The following is a 15,107-nucleotide window of genomic DNA, read 5'->3' on the forward strand; positions in this document are numbered from 1 at the left end:
AAAATGTAATGCCTGCAGCACTTGATATTCCCAGGTGGTCTCCCATCCAAGTACTAACCAAACCCAACATTGCTTAGCTTCTGAGATCAGACGAGATCAGGCTTATTCAAGGTGGTGTGGCCGCAGGCGATTGCATTTCTGCTTTCATGACTTTTATGTTTAGTGAGCTGGGGGTGATTCCTCCAAAATTTCCTTTTGGCCTCCACACATTTCAATTGTAAAATGTAATTACAAAAATGTAATGCCTGCAGCACTTGATATTCCCAGGTGGTCTCCCATCCAAGTACTAACCAAGCCCAACATTGCTTAGCTTCTGAGATCAGACGAGATCAGGCTTATTCAAGGTGGTGTGGCCGCAGGCGATTGCATTTCTGCTTTCATGACTTTTATGTTTAGTGAGCTGGGGGTGATTCCTCCAAAATTTCCTTTTGTCCTCCACACATTTCAATTGTAAAATGTAATTACAAAAATGTAATGCCTGCAGGACTTGATATTCCCAGGTGGTCTCCCATCCAAGTACTAACCAAGCCCAACATTGCTTAGCTTCTGAGATCAGACGAGATCAGGCTTATTCAAGGTGGTGTGGCCGCAGGCGAATGCATTTCTGCTTTCATGACTTTTATGTTTAGTGAGCTGGGGGTGATTCCTCCAAAATTTCCTTTTGTCCTCCACACATTTCAATTGTAAAATGTAATTACAAAAATGTAATGCCTGCAGCACTTGATATTCCCAGGTGGTCTCCCATCCAAGTACTAACCAAGCCCAATATTGCTTAGCTTCTGAGATCAGGCTTATTCAAGGTGGTGTGGCCGCAGGCGATTGCATTTCTGTTTTCATGACTTTTATGTTTAGTGAGCTGGGGGTGATTCCTCCAAAATTTCCTTTTGTCCTCCACACATTTCAATTGTAAAATGTAATGCCTGCAGCACTTGATATTCCCAGGTGGTCTCCCATCCAAGTACTAACCAAGCCCAACATTGCTTAGCTTCTGAGATCAGGCTTATTCAAGGTGGTGTGGCCGCAGGCGCTTGCACTTCTGCTTTCATGACTTTTATGTTTAGTGAGCTGGGGGTGATTCCTCCAAAATTTCCTTTTGTCCTCCACACATTTCAATTGTAAAATGTAATGCCTGCAGCACTTGATATTCCCAGGTGGTCTCCCATCCAAGTACTAACCAAGCCCAACATTGCTTAGCTTCTGAGATCAGACTTATTCAAGGTGGTGTGGCCGCAGGCGATTGCATTTCTGCTTTCATGACTTTTATGTTTAGTGAGCTGGGGGTGATTCCTCCAAAATTTCCTTTTGTCCTCCACACATTTCAATTGTAAAATGTAATGCCTGCAGCACTTGATATTCCCAGGTGGTCTCCCATCCAAGCACTAACCAAGCCCAACATTGCTTAGCTTCTGAGATCAGACGAGATCAGGCTTATTCAAGGTGGTGTGGCCGCAGGCGATTGCATTTCTGCTTTCATGACTTTTATGTTTAGTGAGCTGGGGGTGATTCCTCCAAAATTTCCTTTTGTCCTCCACACATTTCAATTGTAAAATGTAATTACAAAAATGTAATGCCTGCAGCACTTGATATTCCCAGGTGGTCTCCCATCCAAGTACTAACCAAGCCCAACATTGCTTAGCTTCTGAGATCAGACGAGATCAGGCTTATTCAAGGTGGTGTGGCCGCAGGCGATTGCATTTCTGCTTTCATGACTTTTATGTTTAGTGAGCTGGGGGTGATTCCTCCAAAATTTCCTTTTGTCCTCCACACATTTCAATTGTAAAATGTAATTACAAAAATGTAATGCCTGCAGCACTTGATATTCCCAGGTGGTCTCCCATCCAAGTACTAACCAAGCCCAACATTGCTTAGCTTCTGAGATCAGGCTTATTCAAGGTGGTGTGGCCGCAGGCGATTGCATTTCTGCTTTCATGACTTTTATGTTTAGTGAGCTGGGGGTGATTCCTCCAAAATTTCCTTTTGTCCTCCACACATTTCAATTGTAAAATGTAATGCCTGCAGCACTTGATATTCCCAGGTGGTCTCCCATCCAAGTACTAACCAAGCCCAACATTGCTTAGCTTCTGAGATCAGACTTATTCAAGGTGGTGTGGCCGCAGGCGATTGCATTTCTGCTTTCATGACTTTTATGTTTAGTGAGCTGGGGGTGATTCCTCCAAAATTTCCTTTTGTCCTCCACACATTTCAATTGTAAAATGTAATGCCTGCAGCACTTGATATTCCCAGGTGGTCTCCCATCCAAGCACTAACCAAGCCCAACATTGCTTAGCTTCTGAGATCAGACGAGATCAGGCTTATTCAAGGTGGTGTGGCCGCAGGCGATTGCATTTCTGCTTTCATGACTTTTATGTTTAGTGAGCTGGGGGTGATTCCTCCAAAATTTCCTTTTGTCCTCCACACATTTCAATTGTAAAATGTAATTACAAAAATGTAATGCCTGCAGCACTTGATATTCCCAGGTGGTCTCCCATCCAAGTACTAACCAAGCCCAACATTGCTTAGCTTCTGAGATCAGACGAGATCAGGCTTATTCAAGGTGGTGTGGCCGCAGGCAATTGCATTGCTGCTTTCATGACTTTTATGTTTAGTGAGCTGGGGGTGATTCCTCCAAAATTTCCTTTTGTCCTCCACACATTTCAATTGTAAAATGTAATTACAAAAATGTAATGCCTGCAGCACTTGATATTCCCAGGTGGTCTCCCATCCAAGTACTAACCAAGCCCAACATTGCTTAGCTTCTGAGATCAGACGAGATCAGGCTTATTCAAGGTGGTGTGGCCGCAGGCGATTGCATTTCTGCTTTCATGACTTTTATGTTTAGTGAGCTGGGGGTGATTCCTCCAAAATTTCCTTTTGTCCTCCACACATTTCAATTGTAAAATGTAATTACAAAAATGTAATGCCTGCAGCACTTGATATTCCCAGGTGGTCTCCCATCCAAGTACTAAACAAGACCAACATTGCTTAGCTTCTGAGATCAGACGAGATCAGGCTTATTCAAGGTGGTGTGGCCGCAGGCGATTGCATTTCTGCTTTCATGACTTTTATGTTTAGTGAGCTGGGGGTGATTCCTCCAAAATTTCCTTTTGTCCTCCACACATTTCAATTGTAAAATGTAATGCCTGCAGCACTTGATATTCCCAGGTGGTCTCCCATCCAAGTACTAACCAAGCCCAACATTGCTTAGCTTCTGAGATCAGACGAGATCAGGCTTATTCAAGGTGGTGTGGCCGCAGGCGATTGCATTTCTGCTTTCATGACTTTTATGTTTAGGGAGCTGGGGGTGATTCCTCCAAAATTTCCCTTTGGCCTCCACACATTTCAATTGTAAAATGTAATGCCTGCAGCACTTGATATTCCCAGGTGGTCTCCCATCCAAGTACTAACCAAGCCCAACATTGCTTAGCTTCTGAGATCAGGCTTATTCAAGGTGTTGTGGCCGCAGGCGATTGCATTTCTGCTTTCATGACTTTTATGTTTAGTGAGCTGGGGGTGATGCCTCCAAAATTTCCTTTTGTCCTCCACACATTTCAATTGTAAAATGTAATTACAAAAACGTAATGCCTGCAGCACTTGATATTCCCAGGTGGTCTCCCATCCAAGTACTAACCAAGCCCAACATTGCTTAGCTTCTGAGATCAGGCAAGATCAAGCTTATTCAAGGTGGTGTGGCCGCAGGCGATTGCATTTCTGCTTTCATGACTTTTATGTTTAGTGAGCTGGGGGTGATGCCTCCACAATTTCCTTTTGTCCTCCACACATTTCAATTGTAAAATGTAATGCCTGCAGCACTTGATATTCCCAGGTGGTCTCCCATCCAAGTACTAACCAAGCCCAACATTGCTTAGCTTCTGAGATCAGGCGAGATCAGGCTTATTCAAGGTGGTGTGGCCGCAGGTGATTGCATTTCTGCTTTCATGACATGTTGGGCTTGGTTAGTACTTGGATGGGATTCCACCTGGGAATATCAAGTGCTGCAGGCATTACATTTTTGTAATTACATTTTACAATTGAAATGTGTGGACAAAAGGAAATTTTGGAGGAATCACCCCCAGCTCACTAAACATAAGAGTCATGAAAGCAGAAGTGCAATCGCCTGCGGCCACACCACCTTGAATAAGCCTGATCTCGTCTGATCTCAGAAGCTAAGCAATGTTGGGCTTGGTTAGTACTTGGATGGGAGACCACCTGGGAATATCAAGTGCTGCAGGCATTACATTTTTGTAATTACATTTTACAATTGAAATGTGTGGAGGACAAAAGGAAATTTTGGAGGAATCACCCCCAGCTCACTAAACATAAAAGTCATGAAAGCAGAAAAGCAATCGCCTGCGGCCACACCACCTTGAATAAGCCTGATCTCAGAAGCTAAGCAATGTTGGGCTTGGTTAGTACTTGGATGGGAGACCACCTGGGAATATCAAGTGCTGCAGGCATTACATTTTTGTAATTACATTTTACAATTGAAATGTGTGGACAAAAGGAAATTTTGGAGGAATCACCCCCAGCTCACTAAACATAAAAGTCATGAAAGCAGAAATGCAATCGCCTGCGGCCACACCACCTTGAATAAGCCTGATCTCAGAAGCTAAGCAATGTTGGGCTTGGTTAGTACTTGGATGGGAGACCACCTGGGAATATCAAGTGCTGCAGGCATTACATTTTTGTAATTACATTTTACAATTGAAATGTGTGGAGGACAAAAGGATATTTTAGAGGAATCACCCCCAGCTCACTAAATATAAAAGTCATGAAAGCAGAAAAGCAATCGCCTGCGGCCACACCACCTTGAATAAGCCTGCTCTCGGAAGCTAAGCAATGTTGGGCTTGGTTAGTACTTGGATGGGAGACCACCTGGGAATATCAAGTGCTGCAGGCATTACATTTTTGTAATTACATTTTACAATTGAAATGTGTGGAGGACAAAAGGAAATTTTGGAGGAATCACCCCCAGCTCACTAAACATAAAAGTCATGAAAGCAGAAATGCAATCGCCTGCGGCCACACCACCTTGAATAAGCCTGATCTCAGAAGCTAAGCAATGTTGGGCTTGGTTAGTACTTGGATGGGAGACCACCTGGGAATATCAAGTGCTGCAGGCATTACATTTTTGTAATTACATTTTACAATTGAAATGTGTGGAGGACAAAAGGAAATTTTGGAGGAATCACCCCCAGCTCACTAAACATAAAAGTCATGAAAGCAGAAAAGCAATCGCCTGCGGCCACACCACCTTGAATAAGCCTGATCTCAGAAGCTAAGCAATGTTGGGCTTGGTTAGTACTTGGATGGGAGACCACCTGGGAATATCAAGTGCTGCAGGCATTACATTTTTGTAATTACATTTTACAATTGAAATGTGTGGACAAAAGGAAATTTTGGAGGAATCACCCCCAGCTCACTAAACATAAAAGTCATGAAAGCAGAAATGCAATCGCCTGCGGCCACACCACCTTGAATAAGCCTGATCTCAGAAGCTAAGCAATGTTGGGCTTGGTTAGTACTTGGATGGGAGACCACCTGGGAATATCAAGTGCTGCAGGCATTACATTTTTGTAATTACATTTTACAATTGAAATGTGTGGAGGACAAAAGGAAATTTTGGAGGAATCACCCCCAGCTCACTAAACATAAAAGTCATGAAAGCAGAAATGCAATCGCCTGCGGCCACACCACCTTGAATAAGCCTGATCTCGTCTGATCTCAGAAGCTAAGCAATGTTGGGCTTGGTTAGTACTTGGATGGGAGACCACCTGGGAATATCAAGTGCTGCAGGCATTACATTTTACATTTGAAATGTGTGGAGGACAAAAGGAAATTTTGGAGGAATCACCCCCAGCTCACTAAACATAAAAGTCATGAAAGCAGAAATGCAATCGCCTGCGGCCACACCACCTTGAATAAGCCTGATCTCGTCTGATCTCAGAAGCTAAGCAATGTTGGGCTTGGTTAGTACTTGGATGAGAGACCACCTGGGAATATCAAGTGCTGCAGGCATTACATTTTTGTAATTACATTTTACAATTGAAATGTGTGGAGGACAAAAGGAAATTTTGGAGGAATCACCCCCAGCTCACTAAACATAAAAGTCATGAAAGCAGAAATGCAACCGCCTGCGGCCACACCACCTTGAATAAGCCTGATCTCAGAAGCTAAGCAATGTTGGGCTTGGTTAGTACTTGGATGGGAGACCACCTGGGAAAATCAAGTGCTGCAGGCATTACATTTTACAATTGAAATGTGTGGAGGACAAAAGGAAATTTTGGAGGAATCACCCCCAGCTCCCTAAACATAAAAGTCATGAAAGCAGAAATGCAATCGCCTGCGGCCACACCACCTTGAATAAGCCTGATCTCAGAAGCTAAGCAATGTTGGGCTTGGTTAGTACTTGGATGGGAGACCACCTGGGAATATCAAGTGCTGCAGGCATTACATTTTTGTAATTACATTTTACAATTGAAATGTGTGGAGGACAAAAGGAAATTTTGGAGGATTCACCCCCAGCTCACTAAACATAAAAGTCATGAAAGCAGAAATGCAATCGCCTGCAGCCACACCATCTTGAATAAGCCTGATCTCGTCTGATCTCAGAAGCTAAGCAATGTTGGGCTTGGTTAGTACTTGGATGGGAGACCACCTTGGAATATCAAGTGCTGCAGGCATTACATTTTTGTAATTATATTTTACAATTGAAATGTGTGGAGGACAAAAGGAAATTTTGGAGGAATCACCCCCAGCTCACTAAACATAAAAGTCATGAAAGCAGAAATGCAATCGCCTGCGGCCACACCACCTTGAATAAGCCTGATCTCGTCTGATCTCAGAAGCTAAGCAATGTTGGGCTTGGTTAATACTTGGATGGGAGACCACCTGGGAATATCAAGTGCTGCAGGCATTACATTTTACAATTGAAATGTGTGGAGGACAAAAGGAAATTTTGGAGGAATCACCCCCAGCTCACTAAACATAAAAGTCATGAAAGCAGAAATGCAATCGCCTGCGGCCACACCACCTTGAATAAGCCTGATCTCGTCTGATCTCAGAAGCTAAGCAATGTTGGGCTTGGTTAGTACTTGGATGGGAGACCACCTGGGAATATCAAGTGCTGCAGGCATTACATTTTACAATTGAAATGTGTGGAGGACAAAAGGAAATTTTGGAGGAATCACCCCCAGCTCCCTAAACATAAAAGTCATGAAAGCAGAAATGCAATCGCCTGCGGCCACACCACCTTGAATAAGCCTGATCTCAGAAGCTAAGCACTGTTGGGCTTGGTTAGTACTTGGTTGGGAGACCACCTGGGAATATCAAGTGCTGCAGGCATTACATTTTACAATTGAAATGTGTGGAGGACAAAAGGAAATTTTGGAGAAATCACCCCCAGCTCACTAAACATAAAAGTCATGAAAGCAGAAATGCAATCGCCTGCGGCCACACCACCTTGAATAAGCCTGATCTCGTCTGATCTCAGAAGCTAAGCAATGTTGGGCTTGATTAGTACTTGGATGGGAGACCACCTGGGAATATCAAGTGCTGCAGGCATTACATTTTACAATTGAAATGTGTGGACAAAAGGAAATTTTGGAGGAATCACCCCCAGCTCACTAAACATAAAAGTCATGAATGCAGAAATGCAATCGCCTGCGGCCACACCACCTTGAATAAGCCTGATCTCAGAAGCTAAGCAATGTTGGGCTTGGTTAGTACTTGGATGGGAGACCACCTGGGAATATCAAGTGCTGCAGGCATTACATTTTTGTAATTACATTTTACAATTGAAATGTGTGGAGGACAAAAGGAAATTTTGGAGGAATCACCCCCAGCTCACTAAACATAAAAGTCATGAAAGCAGAAATGCAATTGCCTGCGGCCACACTACCTTGAATAAGCCTGCTCTCGTCTGATCTCAGAAGCTAAGCAATGTTAGGCTTGATTAGTACTTGGCTGGGAGACCACCTGGGAATATCAAGTGCTGCAGGCATTACATTTTACAATTGAAATGTGTGGAGGACAAAAGGAAATTTTAGAGGAATCACCCCCAGCTCACTAAACATAAAAGTCATGTAAGCAGAAAAGCAATCGCCTGCAGCCACATCACCTTGAATAAGCCTGATCTCAGAAGCTAAGCAATGTTGGGCTTGGTTAGTACTTGGATGGGAGACCACCTGGGAATATCAAGTGCTGCAGGCATTACATTTTTGTAATTACATTTTACAATTGAAATGTGTGGAGGACAAAAGGAAATTTTGGAGGAATCACCCCCAGCTCACTAAACATAAAAGTCATGAAAGCAGAAAAGCAATCGCCTGCGGCCACACCACCTTGAATAAGCCTGATCTCGGAAGCTAAGCAATGTTGGGCTTGGTTAGTACTTGGATGGGAGACCACCTGGGAATATCAAGTGCTGCAGGCATTACATTTTTGTAATTACATTTTACAATTGAAATGTGTGGACAAAAGGAAATTTTGGAGGAATCACCCCCAGCTCACTAAACATAAAAGTCATGAAAGCAGAAATGCAATCGCCTGCGGCCACACCACCTTGAATAAGCCTGATCTCAGAAGCTAAGCAATGTTGGGCTTGGTTAGTACTTGGATGGGAGACCACCTGGGAATATCAAGTGCTGCAGGCATTACATTTTTGTAATTACATTTTACAATTGAAATGTGTGGAGGACAAAAGGAAATTTTGGAGGAATCACCCCCAGCTCACTAAACATAAAAGTCATGAAAGCAGAAAAGCAATCGCCTGCGGCCACACCACCTTGAATAAGCCTGATCTCAGAAGCTAAGCAATGTTGGGCTTGGTTAGTACTTGGATGGGAGACCACCTGGGAATATCAAGTGCTGCAGGCATTACATTTTTGTAATTACATTTTACAATTGAAATGTGTGGACAAAAGGAAATTTTGGAGGAATCACCCCCAGCTCACTAAACATAAAAGTCATGAAAGCAGAAATGCAATCGCCTGCGGCCACACCACCTTGAATAAGCCTGATCTCAGAAGCTAAGCAATGTTGGGCTTGGTTAGTACTTGGATGGGAGACCACCTGGGAATATCAAGTGCTGCAGGCATTACATTTTTGTAATTACATTTTACAATTGAAATGTGTGGAGGACAAAAGGAAATTTTGGAGGAATCACCCCCAGCTCACTAAACATAAAAGTCATGAAAGCAGAAATGCAATCGCCTGCGGCCACACCACCTTGAATAAGCCTGATCTCGTCTGATCTCAGAAGCTAAGCAATGTTGGGCTTGGTTAGTACTTGGATGGGAGACCACCTGGGAATATCAAGTGCTGCAGGCATTACATTTTACAATTGAAATGTGTGGAGGACAAAAGGAAATTTTGGAGGAATCACCCCCAGCTCACTAAACATAAAAGTCATGAAAGCAGAAATGCAATCGCCTGCGGCCACACCACCTTGAATAAGCCTGATCTCAGAAGCTAAGCAATGTTGGGCTTGGTTAGTACTTGGATGGGAGACCACCTGGGAATATCAAGTGCTGCAGGCATTACATTTTTGTAATTACATTTTACAATTGAAATGTGTGGAGGACAAAAGGATATTTTAGAGGAATCACCCCCAGCTCACTAAACATAAAAGTCATGAAAGCAGAAATGCAATCGCCTGTGGCCACACCACCTTGAATAAGCCTGATCTCAGAAGCTAAGCAATGTTGGGCTTGGTTAGTACTTGGATGGGAGACCACCTGGGAATATCAAGTGCTGCAGGCATTACATTTTTGTAATTACATTTTACAATTGAAATGTGTGGAGGACAAAAGGAAATTTTGGAGGAATCACCCCCAGCTCACTAAACATAAAAGTCATGAAAGCAGAAATGCAATCGCCTGCGGCCACACCACCTTGAATAAGCCTGATCTCGTCTGATCTCAGAAGCTAAGCAATGTTGGGCTTGGTTAGTACTTGGATGGGAGACCACCTGGGAATATCAAGTGCTGCAGGCATTACATTTTTGTAATTACATTTTACAATTGAAATGTGTGGAGGACAAAAGGAAATTTTGGAGGAATCACCCCCAGCTCACTAAACATAAAAGTCATGAAAGCAGAAATGCAATCGCCTGCGGCCACACCACCTTGAATAAGCCTGATCTCAGAAGCTAAGCAATGTTGGGCTTGGTTAGTACTTGGATGGGAGACCACCTGGGAATATCAAGTGCTGCAGGCATTACATTTTTGTAATTACATTTTACAATTGAAATGTGTGGAGGACAAAAGGAAATTTTGGAGGAATCACCCCCAGCTCACTAAACATAAAAGTCATGAAAGCAGAAATGCAACCGCCTGCGGCCACACCACCTTGAATAAGCCTGATCTCGTCTTATCTCAGAAGCTAAGCAATGTTGGGCTTGGTTAGTACTTGGATGGGAGACCACCTGGGAATATCAAGTGCTGCAGGCATTACATTTTACAATTGAAATGTGTGGAGGACAAAAGGAAATTTTGGAGGAATCACCCCCAGCTCACTAAACATAAAAGTCATGAAAGCAGAAATGCACTCGCCTGCGGCCACACCACCTTGAAAAAGCCTGATCTCGTCTGATCTCAGAAGCTAAGCAATGTTGGGCTTGGTTAGTACTTGGATGGGAGACCACCTGGGAATATCAAGTGCTGCAGGCATTACATTTTACAATTGAAATGTGTGGAGGACAAAAGGAAATTTTGGAGGAATCACCCCCAGCTCACTAAACATAAAAGTCATGAAAGCAGAAATGCAATCATCTGCGGCCACACCACCTTGAATAAGCCTGATCTCGTCTGATCTCAGAAGCTAAGCAATGTTGGGCTTGGTTAGTACTTGGATGGGAGACCACCTGGGAATATCAAGTGCTGCAGGCATTACATTTTACAATTGAAATGTGTGGAGGACAAAAGGAAATTTTGGAGGAATCACCCCCAGCTCACTAAACATAAAAGTCATGAAAGCAGAAATGCAATCGCCTGCGGCCACACCACCTTGAATAAGCCTGATCTCGTCTGATCTCAGAAGCTAAGCAATGTTGGGCTTGGTTAGTACTTGGATGGGAGACCACCTGGGAATATCAAGTGCTGCAGGCATTACATTTTACAATTGAAATGTGTGGAGGACAAAAGGAAATTTTGGAGGAATCACCCCCAGCTCACTAAACATAAAAGTCATGAAAGCAGAAATGCAATCGCCTGCGGCCACACCACCTTGAATAAGCCTGATCTCGTCTGATCTCCGAAGCTAAGCAATGTTGGGCTTGATTAGTACTTGGATGGGAGACCACCTGGGAATATCAAGTGCTGCAGGCATTACATTTTACAATTGAAATGTGTGGAGGACAAAAGGAAATTTTGGAGGAATCACCCCCAGCTCACTAAACATAAAAGTCATGAAAGCAGAAATGCAATCGCCTGCGGCCACACCACCTTGAATAAGCCTGATCTCAGAAGCTAAGCAATGTTGGGCTTGGTTAGTACTTGGATGGGAGAACACCTGGGAATATCAAGTGCTGCAGGCATTACATTTTTGTAATTACATTTTACAATTGAAATGTGTGGAGGACAAAAGGAAATTTTGGAGGAATCACCCCCAGCTCACTAAACATAAAAGTCATGAAAGCAGAAATGCAATCGCCTGCGGCCACACCACCTTGAATAAGCCTGATCTCAGAAGCTAAGCAATGTTGGGCTTGGTTAGTACTTGGATGGGAGACCACCTGGGAATATCAAGTGCTGCAGGCATTACATTTTATAATTGAAATGTGTGGAGGACAAAAGGAAATTTTGGAGGAATCACCCCCAGCTCACTAAACATAAAAGTCATGAAAGCAGAAATGCAATCGCCTGCGGCCACACCACCTTGAATAAGCTTGATCTTGCCTGATCTCAGAAGCTAAGCAATGTTGGGCTTGGTTAGTACTTGGATGGGAGACCACCTGGGAATATCAAGTGCTGCAGGCATTACATTTTACAATTGAAATGTGTGGAGGACAAAAGGAAATTTTGGAGGAATCACCCCCAGCTCACTAAACATAAAAGTCATAAAAGTCATGAAAGCAGAAATGCAATCGCCTGCGGCCACACCACCTTGAATAAGCCTGATCTCAGAAGCTAAACAATGTTGGGCTTGGTTAGTACTTGGATGGGAGACCACCTGGGAATATCAAGTGCTGCAGGCATTACATTTTATAATTGAAATGTGTGGAGGACAAAAGGAAATTTTGGAGGAATCACCCCCAGCTCACTAAACATAAAAGTCATGAAAGCAGAAATGCAATCGCCTGCGGCCACACCACCTTGAATAAGCTTGATCTTGCCTGATCTCAGAAGCTAAGCAATGTTGGGCTTGGTTAGTACTTGGATGGGAGACCACCTGGGAATATCAAGTGCTGCAGGCATTACATTTTACAATTGAAATGTGTGGAGGACAAAAGGAAATTTTGGAGGAATCACCCCCAGCTCACTAAACATAAAAGTCATAAAAGTCATGAAAGCAGAAATGCAATCGCCTGCGGCCACACCACCTTGAATAAGCCTGATCTCAGAAGCTAAGCAATGTTGGGCTTGGTTAGTACTTGGATGGGAGACCACCTGGGAATATCAAGTGCTGCAGGCATTACATTTTTGTAATTACATTTTACAATTGAAATGTGTGGAGGACAAAAGGAAATTTTGGAGGAATCACCCCCAGCTCACTAAACATAAAAGTCATGAAAGCAGAAATGCAATCGCCTGCGGCCACACCACCTTGAATCAGCCTGATCTCGTCTGATCTCAGAAGCTAAGCAATGTTGGGCTTGGTTAGTACTTGGATGGGAGACCACCTGGGAATATCAAGTGCTGCAGGCATTATATTTTTGTAATTACATTTTACAATTGAAATGTGTGGAGGACAAAAGGAAATTTTGGAGGAATCACCCCCAGCTCACTAAACATAAAAGTCATGAAAGCAGAAATGCAATCGCCTGTGGCCACACCACCTTGAATAAGCCTGATCTCGTCTGATCTCAGAAGCTAAGCAGTGTTGGGCTTGGTTAGTACTTGGATGGGAGACCACCTGGGAATATCAAGTGCTGCAGGCATTACATTTTACAATTGAAATGTGTGGAGGACAAAAGGAAATTTTGGAGGAATCACCCCCAGCTCACTAAACATAAAAGTCATGAAAGCAGAAATGCAATCGCCTGCGGCCACACCACCTTGAATAAGCCTGATCTCGTCTGATCTCAGAAGCTAAGCAATGTTGGGCTTGATTAGTACTTGGATGGGAGACCACCTGGGAATATCAAGTGCTGCAGGCATTACATTTTACAATTGAAATGTGTGGAGGACAAAAGGAAATTTTGGAGGAATCACCCCCAGCTCACTAAACATAAAAGTCATGAAAGCAGAAATGCAATCGCCTGCGGTCACACCACCTTGAATAAGCCTGATCTCGTCTGATCTCAGAAGCTAAGCAATGTTGGGCTTGATTAGTACTTGGATGGGAGACCACCTGGGAATATCAAGTGCTGCAGGCATTACATTTTACAATTGAAATGTGTGGAGGACAAAAGGAAATTTTGGAGGAATCACCCCCAGCTCACTAAACATAAAAGTCATGAAAGCAGAAATGCAATCGCCTGCGGCCACACCACCTTGAATAAGCCTGATCTCGTCTGATCTCAGAAGCTAAGCAATGTTCGGCTTGGTTAGTACTTGGATGGGAGACCACCTGGGAATATCAAGTGCTGCAGGCATTACATTTTTGTAATTACATTTTACAATTGAAATGTGTGGAGGACAAAAGGATATTTTAGAGGAATCACCCCCAGCTCACTAAACATAAAAGTCATGAAAGCAGAAAAGCAATCGCCTGCTGCCACACCACCTTGAATAAGCCTGATCTCAGAAGCTAAGCAATGTTGGGCTTGCTTAGTACTTGGATGGGAGACCACCTGGGAATATCAAGTGCTGCAGGCATTACATTTTTGTAATTACATTTTACAATTGAAATGTGTGGAGGACAAAAGGAAATTTTGGAGGAATCACCCCCAGCTAACTAAACATAAAAGTCATGAAAGCAGAAATGCAATCGCCTGCGGCCACACCACCTTGAATAAGCCTGATCTCGTCTGATCTCAGAAGCTAAGCAATGTTGGGCTTGGTTAGTACTTGGATGGGAGACCACCTGAGTAAAGGCACGACAGTGTCTGTCACTTTTCTGAGCCCCGCCCCTTTTGATTGATTTATGACCCTAATCCCAGCCCATTTTGATTGATTTATTACCCTAGGCCCCGTCCCTATTGGTTGATTTATGACCCCTAAACCCCTCCCCTTTTCCCATGCTTTGATTGATTTATGACCCTTAAGCCCCTCCCCTTTTTCCCACGCTTTGAGTGATTTATGGCTCTAAAGCCTCACCCCTTTTTCCCACGCTTTGAGTGATTTATGGCTCTAAAGCCTCGCCCCCTTTTTCCCACACTTTTGAGTGATTTATGACCCGTCCCTTTTTACCGGACATCCGTCAAAAGTCGCCCTCCCTAAAAATGGCGTCTGTTGTACCCTTATTTTATAGACTATTACAAAGAAAAGATAGAAAGAAAGAAAGAAGAGAAAGCAAGTTGTATATATATATTTTAAAAAATGTTACAATTACAGGAATCGACAGGATTCGAACCTGCGAGGGTTGGTCATCCGTTAGATCTTAAGTCTGTTTTTGTATATAGATTTTTTTAAAACAAAATTGCCATTTATGGGTTGTTTAAAAAATAACGTATGAAAATGTAATTTAGAAAAATGTTAGCCGGTGGAGGACTTTGACCCCCCACGTCCTCATTGCAGAGAGCGGGTAGAGCGCAGGAATGTTTGGACATGTTGTAGGGTATGCCGCTATCTATAGGAGGGGCTTGTATCAGGGTTCTAATAAAAAGGAGTTTCTTATTTAAGGTTCATACTGCTTAAAAGAGAAGAACCGTTACCATGGATTCCGCAGCATTTGGCTATATTTCAGACAGCTCTTGCGACGAGTGGTTTGATTTTGATTACGTTCCAGAGAATAGGGATGCTGAAGATCCAGAGGCGCCGTGGCAATGGTGTGTATCTGAAAAAGTG

At 43.3% G+C, this 15,107-nt stretch overlaps 30 non-coding genes and 33 pseudogenes across 30 annotated transcripts; 45 read left to right on the forward strand and 18 right to left on the reverse strand.

Moving 5' to 3' along the window:
- Positions 1 to 9: 9 nt before the first annotated feature.
- Positions 10 to 128, reverse strand: LOC117967349 (5S ribosomal RNA). The gene has a single exon (XR_004661965.2). It is a non-coding gene; the product is annotated as a 5S ribosomal RNA (ribosomal RNA).
- A 114-nt stretch (positions 129 to 242) lies between these two features.
- On the reverse strand, positions 243 to 361 carry LOC131717582 (5S ribosomal RNA). Its single transcript, XR_009316470.1, has one exon. It is a non-coding gene; the product is annotated as a 5S ribosomal RNA (ribosomal RNA).
- A 114-nt stretch (positions 362 to 475) lies between these two features.
- On the reverse strand, positions 476 to 594 carry LOC117967347 (5S ribosomal RNA). The gene has a single exon (XR_004661963.2). It is a non-coding gene; the product is annotated as a 5S ribosomal RNA (ribosomal RNA).
- Positions 595 to 708: 114 nt separating this feature from the next.
- LOC131715985 (5S ribosomal RNA) lies at positions 709 to 817 on the reverse strand (annotated as a pseudogene).
- A 100-nt stretch (positions 818 to 917) lies between these two features.
- LOC131714898 (5S ribosomal RNA) lies at positions 918 to 1,026 on the reverse strand (annotated as a pseudogene).
- Positions 1,027 to 1,126: 100 nt separating this feature from the next.
- LOC131715767 (5S ribosomal RNA) lies at positions 1,127 to 1,235 on the reverse strand (annotated as a pseudogene).
- Positions 1,236 to 1,335: 100 nt separating this feature from the next.
- Positions 1,336 to 1,454, reverse strand: LOC117967453 (5S ribosomal RNA). Its single transcript, XR_009314036.1, has one exon. It is a non-coding gene; the product is annotated as a 5S ribosomal RNA (ribosomal RNA).
- A 114-nt stretch (positions 1,455 to 1,568) lies between these two features.
- Positions 1,569 to 1,687, reverse strand: LOC117967344 (5S ribosomal RNA). The gene has a single exon (XR_004661960.1). It is a non-coding gene; the product is annotated as a 5S ribosomal RNA (ribosomal RNA).
- Positions 1,688 to 1,801: 114 nt separating this feature from the next.
- LOC131714899 (5S ribosomal RNA) lies at positions 1,802 to 1,910 on the reverse strand (annotated as a pseudogene).
- A 100-nt stretch (positions 1,911 to 2,010) lies between these two features.
- On the reverse strand, positions 2,011 to 2,119 carry LOC131715768 (5S ribosomal RNA; annotated as a pseudogene).
- A 100-nt stretch (positions 2,120 to 2,219) lies between these two features.
- LOC117967342 (5S ribosomal RNA) lies at positions 2,220 to 2,338 on the reverse strand. The gene has a single exon (XR_004661958.2). It is a non-coding gene; the product is annotated as a 5S ribosomal RNA (ribosomal RNA).
- A 114-nt stretch (positions 2,339 to 2,452) lies between these two features.
- On the reverse strand, positions 2,453 to 2,571 carry LOC131717583 (5S ribosomal RNA). The gene has a single exon (XR_009316471.1). It is a non-coding gene; the product is annotated as a 5S ribosomal RNA (ribosomal RNA).
- Positions 2,572 to 2,685: 114 nt separating this feature from the next.
- LOC117967498 (5S ribosomal RNA) lies at positions 2,686 to 2,804 on the reverse strand. The gene has a single exon (XR_009316472.1). It is a non-coding gene; the product is annotated as a 5S ribosomal RNA (ribosomal RNA).
- Positions 2,805 to 2,918: 114 nt separating this feature from the next.
- LOC131712141 (5S ribosomal RNA) lies at positions 2,919 to 3,037 on the reverse strand. Its single transcript, XR_009314031.1, has one exon. It is a non-coding gene; the product is annotated as a 5S ribosomal RNA (ribosomal RNA).
- Positions 3,038 to 3,137: 100 nt separating this feature from the next.
- Positions 3,138 to 3,256, reverse strand: LOC131717584 (5S ribosomal RNA). Its single transcript, XR_009316473.1, has one exon. It is a non-coding gene; the product is annotated as a 5S ribosomal RNA (ribosomal RNA).
- A 100-nt stretch (positions 3,257 to 3,356) lies between these two features.
- On the reverse strand, positions 3,357 to 3,465 carry LOC131716152 (5S ribosomal RNA; annotated as a pseudogene).
- Positions 3,466 to 3,579: 114 nt separating this feature from the next.
- On the reverse strand, positions 3,580 to 3,698 carry LOC131713804 (5S ribosomal RNA; annotated as a pseudogene).
- Positions 3,699 to 3,798: 100 nt separating this feature from the next.
- Positions 3,799 to 3,917, reverse strand: LOC131712983 (5S ribosomal RNA). Its single transcript, XR_009314870.1, has one exon. It is a non-coding gene; the product is annotated as a 5S ribosomal RNA (ribosomal RNA).
- A 195-nt stretch (positions 3,918 to 4,112) lies between these two features.
- LOC131717585 (5S ribosomal RNA) lies at positions 4,113 to 4,231 on the forward strand. The gene has a single exon (XR_009316474.1). It is a non-coding gene; the product is annotated as a 5S ribosomal RNA (ribosomal RNA).
- A 114-nt stretch (positions 4,232 to 4,345) lies between these two features.
- LOC131714900 (5S ribosomal RNA) lies at positions 4,346 to 4,454 on the forward strand (annotated as a pseudogene).
- Positions 4,455 to 4,565: 111 nt separating this feature from the next.
- Positions 4,566 to 4,674, forward strand: LOC131714901 (5S ribosomal RNA; annotated as a pseudogene).
- Positions 4,675 to 4,788: 114 nt separating this feature from the next.
- LOC131716309 (5S ribosomal RNA) lies at positions 4,789 to 4,897 on the forward strand (annotated as a pseudogene).
- Positions 4,898 to 5,011: 114 nt separating this feature from the next.
- LOC131714903 (5S ribosomal RNA) lies at positions 5,012 to 5,120 on the forward strand (annotated as a pseudogene).
- Positions 5,121 to 5,234: 114 nt separating this feature from the next.
- LOC131714904 (5S ribosomal RNA) lies at positions 5,235 to 5,343 on the forward strand (annotated as a pseudogene).
- A 111-nt stretch (positions 5,344 to 5,454) lies between these two features.
- LOC131714905 (5S ribosomal RNA) lies at positions 5,455 to 5,563 on the forward strand (annotated as a pseudogene).
- A 114-nt stretch (positions 5,564 to 5,677) lies between these two features.
- On the forward strand, positions 5,678 to 5,796 carry LOC131717586 (5S ribosomal RNA). The gene has a single exon (XR_009316475.1). It is a non-coding gene; the product is annotated as a 5S ribosomal RNA (ribosomal RNA).
- Positions 5,797 to 5,896: 100 nt separating this feature from the next.
- Positions 5,897 to 6,015, forward strand: LOC131712398 (5S ribosomal RNA). The gene has a single exon (XR_009314291.1). It is a non-coding gene; the product is annotated as a 5S ribosomal RNA (ribosomal RNA).
- A 114-nt stretch (positions 6,016 to 6,129) lies between these two features.
- LOC131715289 (5S ribosomal RNA) lies at positions 6,130 to 6,238 on the forward strand (annotated as a pseudogene).
- A 100-nt stretch (positions 6,239 to 6,338) lies between these two features.
- Positions 6,339 to 6,447, forward strand: LOC131714906 (5S ribosomal RNA; annotated as a pseudogene).
- A 114-nt stretch (positions 6,448 to 6,561) lies between these two features.
- LOC131712586 (5S ribosomal RNA) lies at positions 6,562 to 6,680 on the forward strand. Its single transcript, XR_009314477.1, has one exon. It is a non-coding gene; the product is annotated as a 5S ribosomal RNA (ribosomal RNA).
- A 114-nt stretch (positions 6,681 to 6,794) lies between these two features.
- On the forward strand, positions 6,795 to 6,913 carry LOC131711763 (5S ribosomal RNA). The gene has a single exon (XR_009313651.1). It is a non-coding gene; the product is annotated as a 5S ribosomal RNA (ribosomal RNA).
- Positions 6,914 to 7,013: 100 nt separating this feature from the next.
- Positions 7,014 to 7,132, forward strand: LOC131717587 (5S ribosomal RNA). Its single transcript, XR_009316476.1, has one exon. It is a non-coding gene; the product is annotated as a 5S ribosomal RNA (ribosomal RNA).
- A 100-nt stretch (positions 7,133 to 7,232) lies between these two features.
- LOC131716108 (5S ribosomal RNA) lies at positions 7,233 to 7,341 on the forward strand (annotated as a pseudogene).
- A 100-nt stretch (positions 7,342 to 7,441) lies between these two features.
- Positions 7,442 to 7,560, forward strand: LOC131716966 (5S ribosomal RNA). The gene has a single exon (XR_009315851.1). It is a non-coding gene; the product is annotated as a 5S ribosomal RNA (ribosomal RNA).
- Positions 7,561 to 7,657: 97 nt separating this feature from the next.
- LOC131714907 (5S ribosomal RNA) lies at positions 7,658 to 7,766 on the forward strand (annotated as a pseudogene).
- A 114-nt stretch (positions 7,767 to 7,880) lies between these two features.
- LOC131713219 (5S ribosomal RNA) lies at positions 7,881 to 7,999 on the forward strand (annotated as a pseudogene).
- A 100-nt stretch (positions 8,000 to 8,099) lies between these two features.
- On the forward strand, positions 8,100 to 8,208 carry LOC131715717 (5S ribosomal RNA; annotated as a pseudogene).
- A 114-nt stretch (positions 8,209 to 8,322) lies between these two features.
- LOC131715489 (5S ribosomal RNA) lies at positions 8,323 to 8,431 on the forward strand (annotated as a pseudogene).
- A 111-nt stretch (positions 8,432 to 8,542) lies between these two features.
- LOC131714908 (5S ribosomal RNA) lies at positions 8,543 to 8,651 on the forward strand (annotated as a pseudogene).
- A 114-nt stretch (positions 8,652 to 8,765) lies between these two features.
- LOC131714909 (5S ribosomal RNA) lies at positions 8,766 to 8,874 on the forward strand (annotated as a pseudogene).
- A 111-nt stretch (positions 8,875 to 8,985) lies between these two features.
- Positions 8,986 to 9,094, forward strand: LOC131714910 (5S ribosomal RNA; annotated as a pseudogene).
- Positions 9,095 to 9,208: 114 nt separating this feature from the next.
- LOC131717589 (5S ribosomal RNA) lies at positions 9,209 to 9,327 on the forward strand. Its single transcript, XR_009316478.1, has one exon. It is a non-coding gene; the product is annotated as a 5S ribosomal RNA (ribosomal RNA).
- A 100-nt stretch (positions 9,328 to 9,427) lies between these two features.
- LOC131714911 (5S ribosomal RNA) lies at positions 9,428 to 9,536 on the forward strand (annotated as a pseudogene).
- Positions 9,537 to 9,650: 114 nt separating this feature from the next.
- On the forward strand, positions 9,651 to 9,759 carry LOC131715430 (5S ribosomal RNA; annotated as a pseudogene).
- Positions 9,760 to 9,873: 114 nt separating this feature from the next.
- LOC131717590 (5S ribosomal RNA) lies at positions 9,874 to 9,992 on the forward strand. The gene has a single exon (XR_009316479.1). It is a non-coding gene; the product is annotated as a 5S ribosomal RNA (ribosomal RNA).
- Positions 9,993 to 10,106: 114 nt separating this feature from the next.
- On the forward strand, positions 10,107 to 10,215 carry LOC131714912 (5S ribosomal RNA; annotated as a pseudogene).
- Positions 10,216 to 10,329: 114 nt separating this feature from the next.
- On the forward strand, positions 10,330 to 10,448 carry LOC131713182 (5S ribosomal RNA). The gene has a single exon (XR_009315066.1). It is a non-coding gene; the product is annotated as a 5S ribosomal RNA (ribosomal RNA).
- Positions 10,449 to 10,548: 100 nt separating this feature from the next.
- Positions 10,549 to 10,667, forward strand: LOC131718157 (5S ribosomal RNA). The gene has a single exon (XR_009317054.1). It is a non-coding gene; the product is annotated as a 5S ribosomal RNA (ribosomal RNA).
- A 100-nt stretch (positions 10,668 to 10,767) lies between these two features.
- Positions 10,768 to 10,886, forward strand: LOC131711999 (5S ribosomal RNA). The gene has a single exon (XR_009313888.1). It is a non-coding gene; the product is annotated as a 5S ribosomal RNA (ribosomal RNA).
- Positions 10,887 to 10,986: 100 nt separating this feature from the next.
- Positions 10,987 to 11,105, forward strand: LOC131717591 (5S ribosomal RNA). The gene has a single exon (XR_009316480.1). It is a non-coding gene; the product is annotated as a 5S ribosomal RNA (ribosomal RNA).
- A 100-nt stretch (positions 11,106 to 11,205) lies between these two features.
- LOC131710642 (5S ribosomal RNA) lies at positions 11,206 to 11,324 on the forward strand. The gene has a single exon (XR_009312524.1). It is a non-coding gene; the product is annotated as a 5S ribosomal RNA (ribosomal RNA).
- A 100-nt stretch (positions 11,325 to 11,424) lies between these two features.
- Positions 11,425 to 11,533, forward strand: LOC131716192 (5S ribosomal RNA; annotated as a pseudogene).
- Positions 11,534 to 11,647: 114 nt separating this feature from the next.
- On the forward strand, positions 11,648 to 11,756 carry LOC131714914 (5S ribosomal RNA; annotated as a pseudogene).
- A 100-nt stretch (positions 11,757 to 11,856) lies between these two features.
- On the forward strand, positions 11,857 to 11,975 carry LOC131713805 (5S ribosomal RNA; annotated as a pseudogene).
- Positions 11,976 to 12,084: 109 nt separating this feature from the next.
- On the forward strand, positions 12,085 to 12,193 carry LOC131715453 (5S ribosomal RNA; annotated as a pseudogene).
- A 100-nt stretch (positions 12,194 to 12,293) lies between these two features.
- On the forward strand, positions 12,294 to 12,412 carry LOC131713806 (5S ribosomal RNA; annotated as a pseudogene).
- A 109-nt stretch (positions 12,413 to 12,521) lies between these two features.
- On the forward strand, positions 12,522 to 12,630 carry LOC131714915 (5S ribosomal RNA; annotated as a pseudogene).
- A 114-nt stretch (positions 12,631 to 12,744) lies between these two features.
- LOC131710350 (5S ribosomal RNA) lies at positions 12,745 to 12,863 on the forward strand. The gene has a single exon (XR_009312222.1). It is a non-coding gene; the product is annotated as a 5S ribosomal RNA (ribosomal RNA).
- A 114-nt stretch (positions 12,864 to 12,977) lies between these two features.
- LOC131711059 (5S ribosomal RNA) lies at positions 12,978 to 13,096 on the forward strand. The gene has a single exon (XR_009312941.1). It is a non-coding gene; the product is annotated as a 5S ribosomal RNA (ribosomal RNA).
- Positions 13,097 to 13,196: 100 nt separating this feature from the next.
- LOC131716978 (5S ribosomal RNA) lies at positions 13,197 to 13,315 on the forward strand. The gene has a single exon (XR_009315863.1). It is a non-coding gene; the product is annotated as a 5S ribosomal RNA (ribosomal RNA).
- A 100-nt stretch (positions 13,316 to 13,415) lies between these two features.
- On the forward strand, positions 13,416 to 13,534 carry LOC131718759 (5S ribosomal RNA). The gene has a single exon (XR_009317655.1). It is a non-coding gene; the product is annotated as a 5S ribosomal RNA (ribosomal RNA).
- A 100-nt stretch (positions 13,535 to 13,634) lies between these two features.
- Positions 13,635 to 13,753, forward strand: LOC131712914 (5S ribosomal RNA). Its single transcript, XR_009314801.1, has one exon. It is a non-coding gene; the product is annotated as a 5S ribosomal RNA (ribosomal RNA).
- Positions 13,754 to 13,867: 114 nt separating this feature from the next.
- On the forward strand, positions 13,868 to 13,976 carry LOC131716070 (5S ribosomal RNA; annotated as a pseudogene).
- The last annotated feature ends 1,131 nt before the right edge of the window (positions 13,977 to 15,107 follow it).

The sequence above is a fragment of the Acipenser ruthenus genome, chromosome 44 (assembly GCF_902713425.1).
Source record: "Acipenser ruthenus chromosome 44, fAciRut3.2 maternal haplotype, whole genome shotgun sequence".
NCBI lineage: Eukaryota > Metazoa > Chordata > Actinopteri > Acipenseriformes > Acipenseridae > Acipenser > Acipenser ruthenus.